Here is an 8481-nt window from a genome sequence, read left to right as displayed (position 1 = left end):
AGACAAATTTGTGGATCCCTACCCTGAAATAATCAGGATCCTCAACCAGCTCCTCCTTGTCCCAGGAACGGGGAGGCCTGAGGTAGATGTGGTTTTCTGTCGATTCAAGAGGAGGCCTAGGTGACTTTACTAAACAAGCAAATAAACCCCAGGAGATAGATTTATTCATCTCCACAGAGATCAGCTGCAGAAATCTCTAGTTCTTCTTTAAATGTCAAACCCTGAATTCCTTTTAGTAAAGGTAAAAGAGGCTAGCCTTTTTTAGGAAGGATGTCCAAATCCTTGTGTCCTGATCACACTCAACCCATTATTTTGTAGTTACTTGGCTTCAAAAACAGGGAGGCAGAAGTCACTGATACTTTTTTTAACTCGTCGGGCCCGTGATCTCTTCTTTCTATTCCCAAATAAATAGTTCTATAAAAAAGTAAAAAATATCTACCACTGCCAGGATTTTCCGTCTGGGTTTGAAACGGGGCTGGCGCAGTCACACCTTCTGACTTGCTGCGTGCTCTCTTCTTCCTCACCAGGAGCCTTCAAAGAAATGTCATGGGGTTTGCTTTCACCACTTACGCCTCCTCCCCCTCCCCGGTGGTTGCAGCCGAAGGATTTGTGGGGAAGGCGAAGGCAGGGGATAACGGCTTAACTTTCCTAAAGGCGTTGGAGAAGGGGAAAGCACAATGCTCTCGTGCTTCGCCACAAGAAACACCAGTCTTTGTGGCCTTCTGTATTATGGCTGCTTTTATTTATGTGGCTGCACCTTCTGGGCCATTTTGGAAGATAGGAAAAAGGCTGATTGATTGCTGTTTTTCTAGAACAGGTCGTTAATTTGGGGAAGAAAGAACAGGAAAAAAAAAAAGATTCAGAGCAATGTGTGACTTAGCTTGATGCCTAAACTCCAGACCCGTCTCTAGCATTGACTAACTGATCCCTCCTCTGGTCAGCAGTCTTTCTTAAGCTTTTAAATAGATAGTGAGTGGGGACATCATAATATTTTTATTAGGAACAAGCAAAGACATAACACTTTGTAAGGGCAAATTCATTTTTCTAATTATAAAAGATAGGCAAGAGGAAGAGTATATTCAGTGCAATTAGTGGTTAGTCATTCTTTCAGAATGAGGAAATTATGCAAACAGCCTTTAAAACTCTTCTTGAACTACAGAAAAAGTGATAATAATTAAATAAATCTAAGAAGACATAAATGCTAAATGTTTTACTGACTATTGGATGTGAAGCAATACATCGTTAATTAAATGTACTTTAAACCACTTAATAAGCACCCAAATTGCTGACAATCAAGAGCAGTCAGAGCCCTTAAATTAATTTGCCTCTTAATTTAATCAGTGATGTAAAAGGTAAAATATCTGCTGAATACGGCAACTAAAACTTAAAGGGACAGAAACAACAAAGTTAAACCAAGCAAAAGATTTCTTGGCCTACAGCTTGTAATTTGATTTGTTTTCCTGATTCAGTCACATAATATTATGGCATTGATACACTCCAAAGGTCTTATACAAACATGTGAATGTGAGAAAATGCAATAATTCTCCCCTATTAATAATAAACAGCAACAATGGACCTTGCGGAAATCATCTACTGTTGGAGGCATTAGTTTATTAATACTTTGGTTCAGGTATCAAGAGAAGCAATTTCTTCTGAGGATCCAGCCAGTCTTAAACATTTGTACATTAAAAGAGCTTGAACTTACTAAAAGAGAAGAGATATACACAGAACAAAATAAAGAAATGTTAAACATCTGGGAAAGTAAATAATAAATAGATGGATTAAAAAAATGAAAAAAAATAATAGCAGGCAAAACCACAGTAACAGCAGAAAACTACGTTATCATGATTGAAAGTATAAACCTAAGGAATATGTATGCTCTTGACTGTAGGGAGTAATCTGAAACTATAACTAATAAAAAATTGTTTTACAAGGAGGAAGTGCATGGAAGATTAAAGCTATGAACATCACACATCATATACAGGTTTGGAAATCAATTTGATACAAGAACAGACAAGACATATCTAAATTACCAGATCAAAATACAAACATGATAACCCGTGTTATGGCAACACCTGCAGAGCCTATTGTTATGGTTGCGGTACAAAATAAAAGATGAGAATAATTACACAGAAACAGATGGGCTGTGTTTTGATGAGCAAATAGCATGATTTTCCATTGTATCAGCTCAGCATGATTGAAAAGCTCCACTAAGGTTGTGTTATCACTTCTGCATATCTTAATGTGTTTTTTCCCAGTGGCAGGCAATCCGGTACAAAATCCTGCTGAAGACACAGTGCCTGTGGCTGCTGTCTTGAAATACCCAGCTCAGGTAAACCCCACGCAGGGGTTACAGAGTGACTTCACCTAACTTCATTAAGGTAAATTTCCCAGGTTTTTGTTCACTGAGAGCATAATAAGGACTCATTAATGACGATTCATAAATAGCATCTTTTTTTTTTCTTGGAGACCAGGCTTGTTGTGTAACATCAGCTCAGAGGAAAGAGAATCCCAGTGACTCAGAAGCCATCAGTGTAACACTGCCATTTTGGTAACGGCTGAGAAAATAAGAAGCTTGAACAGGAGGTGCAGTAGGCAGAAATGTTGCTAAATTACAACAATTGAAACAGAAGTAATACTGTATCTGCAACAACTCACAGTAAAATCACTAGTGTTATCTTTATTTATGTATTTATGCACATATGACAAGATATTGGCCTACCAACACAAGGAGATATAGTAGATCTACAGTTTTGACAAAGGAAAAGAGTATTTGTCTGCCTTGATGAAAGATAACACTTCGATGAAAGAAAGAAAGGAAGCATTACACCATGTCGTTCTAACATTTTGCACTGTTAGATTTCCTGATACTGTTGCTGGTGTTGCAGAGAAGCTAACAAAAAACTTGTTGAGGCAAAAGCCTTACCTGGACGTGGTAGTAGATATTGCATGCGAGTACAACTGACAATGCTGGACAACTATAGCCAAGAAAGGGAACTCACCTCATTGTGGCTTTCAAAAATTCTCCCAGTCATTGAAGAATCAGAAAAAAAATATCTCTCTCATGCCCCAGAGGTGAATACAACCCTCTTTTTCAGTGTTGGCAGACATTTCTTTGAACTGAAACAGATCAAGATTTTTACCCATTTAAGATGGGAGGTGGGGAAAAAGGGTATTTCTGGAAAAGCACAACACAATCTAACAAAGGTTTGGTAACCAAACTAGTGCATCTCCCTGACCTCTTTGGAATAGATTTCACGTGAAAAACTTCAAAGCCGCTGGTTTAGCTGGGAGCAAGCTAGGTGAGATCAGTCGGGAGAGCAGGGTGCAGGGTCCCCAGGGTGCTGTGCCAGTCCCCGGCAATGGGAGGAACCTCCCTGCAGCCTGCAGTAATGTCATGCCTCCAGTCAACCATGTCTGCCACCAGCACCAAGTGGGTGGCAGAAGGGCCATTTGGTGGTGACAGGGTTTAGTCAGAGGTATCCAAACTACCTCTGGATGTCTGGCAGTGAGTTAGCTGTCCTGGCTGACAACAGCTTCCCAGGGCTTTTGTTTGACCAACTGAATGCACCTACAGCGGCAAGGAGCTGGATGTAACCAGATCAACATTTACCTAGTAGGCTATGTTTTGAAGCTTTAGTGGTCTTTAGATAGCATTACAGCACACTCAGCCTATTATTTCATCAGTGTTTAGCCTATTATCTCATCAGTGTTTTGAAAGGCAAGAATTGGCTCAGCATGAAAATACCATCTTAGCCTCAGCCATCTGCGGGAATCCTGCTTTCTTGGTCTGTTCCTCCATTTCATAGTGTTTCTGGAGTTCGCAGACAGTGAGTAGGCAATAGGTGCTGCTGCTAGGTTTCTCGAGTGGGAGCTGTTGGCTCTGACGCCTTTGTGTTTGCGTGGGACTAGCTGCATCCTGCGTATGCAACGGGGAAGGAATTCTGTGTGCAAGAAAGTCAAGGACACTGGACCAGCTACTGCTGTGCAGAGAAAAAAACCAGGGGCGGTTGCTGCTCTCATGCTTTCCCCCCTGCTTTCACTAAGATGGTGGGAGGTACCTCCTAACAGGACGAGCAGAGGGCTTATCTCCTTAAGCCTGTGCTGCACTAAGGAGCCTTTTGCGTACTTGCACAGATGGTTCAAAAAGTGCTAGCATTGAGTACACAAGTGAATATTCTTTCCTGCAGAAGGAATTAAAAAATTTGTGCAGCTGTATCTGGTGCTTTTACAGTCAGTAAAATTAGGAACTCACAACCATGCAAAGCATTGGAGGAAAATCATCTTCCCTCATGGGGTCTGTAAATCAGCCCTCGGGGCTGCCCGGAAGGCTGTGAGGCATGAGAAATGGGGCTGCCTCGCAAATGAAAGATAGCCAGGCTTCCTCTTTCTGCACACACTTCCTCTTCAAAGCCAAGCAGTCTTGGTCAACATCAGAAAAAATAGAATCATAGAATCACAGAATGCTTTGGGATGGAAGGGACCTTTAAAGGTCATCTAGTCCATCCCCCCTGCAATGGGCATGGACATCTTCAACTACATCAGGTTGCTCAGAGCCCCATTCAGCCTCTCCTTGAACGTTTCCAAGGATGGAGCATCTACCACCTCTCTGGGCAACCCGTTCCAGTGTTTCACCACCCTCACCGTAAGAAATTTCTTCCTTATATCTAGTCTGAATCTACCCTCTTTTAGTTTAAAACCATTACCCCTTGTCCTATCGCAACAGACCCTGCTAAAAAGTCCGTCCCCATATTTCTTATAAGCCCTCTTTAAGTACTGAAAAGCCACAAGAAGGTCTCCCCGCAGCCTTTTCTTCTCCAGGCTGAACAACCCCACCTCTCTCAGCCTTTCCTCCTAGCAGAGGTGCTCCAGCCCTCTGATCATTTTTGCAGCCCTCCTCTGGACCCGCTCCAACAGGTCCATGTCCTTCCTGTGCTGAGGACCCCAGAGCTGGATGCAGTGCTCCAGGTGGGGTCTCACCAGAGCAGAGCAGAGGGGCAGAATCACCTCCCTCGACCTGCTGGCCACGCTTCTTTTGATGCAGCCCAGGATACGGTTGGCTTTCTGGGCCACGAGAGCACATTGCCAGCTCATGTCCAGCTTTTTGTCTATCAGTACCCCCAAGTCCTTCTCCTCAGGGCTGCTCTCAATCCCTTCATCCCCCAACCTGTACTGATACCGGGGATTGCCCCAACCCATGTGCAGGCCCTTGCACTTGTCCTTTTTGAACCTCATGAGGTTCACACAGGCCCATTTCTCCAGCTTGTCCAGATCCCTCTGGGTGGCATCCTGTCCCTATGTAGGGACGTCCCCTATAGAACAGTATTCTCATTGATCCTTTTGTGTTGTCATGAGAATAATTGTTTTTACATCAAATAAGCAGACTTCAGCCTCGATAAGTCTGGCCTAAATATGGAAATCACAGAAACTGAGGAAGCAAAACTGACATAACAACATAACATGAAAAAAATATTTTAAAAAATGTAAACAGACAGTTCCTTTAGGCTCCTTCATATATATCCACAAGCAATCCAGTATTACAGTTCAGAGATTGAATTCCTTGCTTTACAGAGCAAGTACATGAGTTAGTGGCTCCTCGTAATAAGGGAGATATTTGAGTAGCTTCAGGAAATGTCATGCAGCCTATTGTTAAAAAATTGGTAAGGTGGGAATCAGAAGAAAAGTAAAAAGAGGAGGTAAAAACAGTTATATGCTGAAGAGATGACATATTGTTACATCTTTAGAACACCTTTTTTTTTCAGTCATCCTGTAGCACCTGCAAAATACCATTTTTCCTGAGTCAAGCATTGTCAATTTATTAAAGACTAAGCAGAAATCAGCAACTGATGGGAGCAACCACAAAGGTGACCTGGTTATAAAGGGAAAAATACAGAACAGAAGAAGATGCCTGCTGAAATACTGACAGGGAAAATCCCCGCCAGCCTGGGAACCAGGAGCATCCTTGAGAAGTGCAGCTGGCATCTTTGAACTGTGGCTGAGTACCGAGAAACTGGAGACATCCTGAGATACCATCAATAAGCGCAAAACTAAGGAACTGTAACAGCACCTTATCATCTGGAAAGATGAAAAATAGTCTGGAAAAGGGGGGAAACATGCTGAGAAGGTAGGAATTGGCAACTGCTCTTGGCTGTTCTACCTAGAAGAAAAGGTAAGCAGTCTGGAAAAGTAAAAATTGGTCTGAGAAAATAGAAACCATCATTATCTATTGGCTGTCCCAGGTGAAAAATGGAAATTAACAGCACCTATTGCCTGCTCCAGGTGGTGATGTCCTGTGCCCCCTTATGTCTCTGCAATATCAAAACTACTTATTTTTTACCCAAAATGGAGCCTGTCTTTCCGAGAACTTCCTGTGCACAAACCCTTCTTTATGAGATCTCCGAGACAGACTGGACCCTTGCCAGGAATGGCTGGCTGACTCCAGACTCTGTGACAGGATCATCATGGAATGGGACCCCTCTGGGCCCCCTTCTGAGAGAGATTGCAGTTACCCCACTTCTGGGATTGGTTTGGTGAGTGCAGTACTGATAACACTTTGAATATATATACGTATATATTGTTGTATAGGTTAGGAAAATATGAACATCTTTTTGAACCATTTTTGCTAATAACTTTAATGAAATACCCACTGTTTATTGCATGTATTACAATATATTCCTACCCTCCGCTCATTCTGCCACAGCAATTACACGGCTCTGCTCCTAGGTCTGTGCGGATGTACTCCATTATGCAGCTTCCCCACAAAGCTGTTTTGACAAGCAAGACAGAGCGTGGTGGCAAAAATCCCGTTCCCTCCCTTCACGGTAGTCAGCAGGATGCATCGTCCTTGGGTGCTGTGCTCCTCGTGCCAGGGCCTGCAGAGAGACTTTAAACCGTGAGACCGGCCAAAGGCAGCCTCAGGAGTCTGTGCCCCAGCAGCATCCTTGTCATAAATGCGCTCAGGTGCGTGTGGGGGTTCTGTACACAGCTTTGGATATGGCGTGTGGAATTTGTCCTTTAACTGAGTTATCTGGCTTTTGGGTTTATATCTTCAGAGTTCAGAGTGATTGCTTTGACTGTCAATGCCTAGAAGATCAATAACATGAATACATTTAGAAATCTGTACAGAGTAAACACTGTCAAGGTGCCCAAAATGAAAATCTGCAGTGCTGTACATCCTTCAAGTGAGACATCTGTGACATATTTATTGTCTTTTTAAAATTAGCAGTTAGCTGCTGGTCTGTTAACAAGATAAGGTTTTTCAAGTCTTAGCAGTAGCTGGAATCTGGCTGTGCTGGTGACAAAATTTTTCAAATATTTATTCAATAGATTAGGCCTGGGTCGGCTCTTGATTTCATTGCATTCCTTAATTCTGCTATACCCATTTTGAATGGGTGATGTTAGTCAATGCAGTGACATACTAACATTTTTATTTTACTTCCACTCCTGTCCCAATAACTCCTAAAAATTCTCTTTGCCTTTTTGACCTGTGATGGGAATCAAACTGATTTTTTTTCAAAGATCTATCCACGCTGCCTCCCATATTGCCTTCCTTAGTACTAACTTAGTCCAGCACTGCATAGGTACTTAGGTTATGATTCCGTGGGGGCACTACTCTGCACCACGTCCTTGCCTCTGTCTATCAGATAAAAGCTTATCTGACAGGCTGAGAAACAAGAACAAGTCAGGGAGGAAACTTTTTACTGGAGGAAATTTTCCACTGCGCCTCAGCAGCTTTCACTTCTTGGCTGACATCTGAGTGAAAAAACAGGGGAAGAAACAAGCTCTGTGTTCCACACATCTCTCCTCTTCGTCTAGCTACTGCACTTCAGTACAGAGTTTCCACAACTAGAGTATAAGTGATTTTGTGCTTCTGCTTTTGAGGAAAATCCCACCTTATTGATGTCTTTCTTTTGGGGCTGCCCATAAGCACAGGGAACGGGTCAGGCCTGTGAAAACCTGGGAAGCCGGTTTTGGATCAGGGCTGGAGAAAAGCCCTTCTGCAAGGAATGGGTTACAACTTGTCACTGCAAGGCTGTTGCTTTTCTGGTGTTTGGAGAGTGGAGGAACCATTATTCTCACCTTTCCTTCCTTTACAGAAAAGTAACTGCTAAAGTAACAGGGATCATTCACACTGTACGTGCAATATGTTTTCCACAGACCACCTGCTCCACTGATTTGCAGTCTGGGATGGATGTTTAAAACTTACTAATCTATCTAAAAGTTCCCTTACATCTGGGTGGCTTAGCTGGGCACTAGACATGTTCCATAACGTAGTATTATCTGCTGTTACAAAACATTCTGGGGAGAACACGGGCACCGAGTGAGGTGCAACATTTTTGATTTCATTGCAAGGAAGGGGAGTTTATCAATCAGGACCGTAAGGTCAGGCTGGCAAAGAAAACTTTCTGTGAGAGACTTTTGTTATTAAACTTTGCATGCTTTGTCCTCTCTCGAGCATGGGGGAGGGACCCTTTTTGTTAC

This window comes from Platalea leucorodia (genome assembly GCF_965183815.1).
Source record: "Platalea leucorodia genome assembly, chromosome: 1".
In the NCBI taxonomy this organism is placed as follows: Eukaryota; Metazoa; Chordata; class Aves; order Pelecaniformes; family Threskiornithidae; genus Platalea; species Platalea leucorodia.
Note: the sequence above shows the minus strand (reverse complement) of the source record.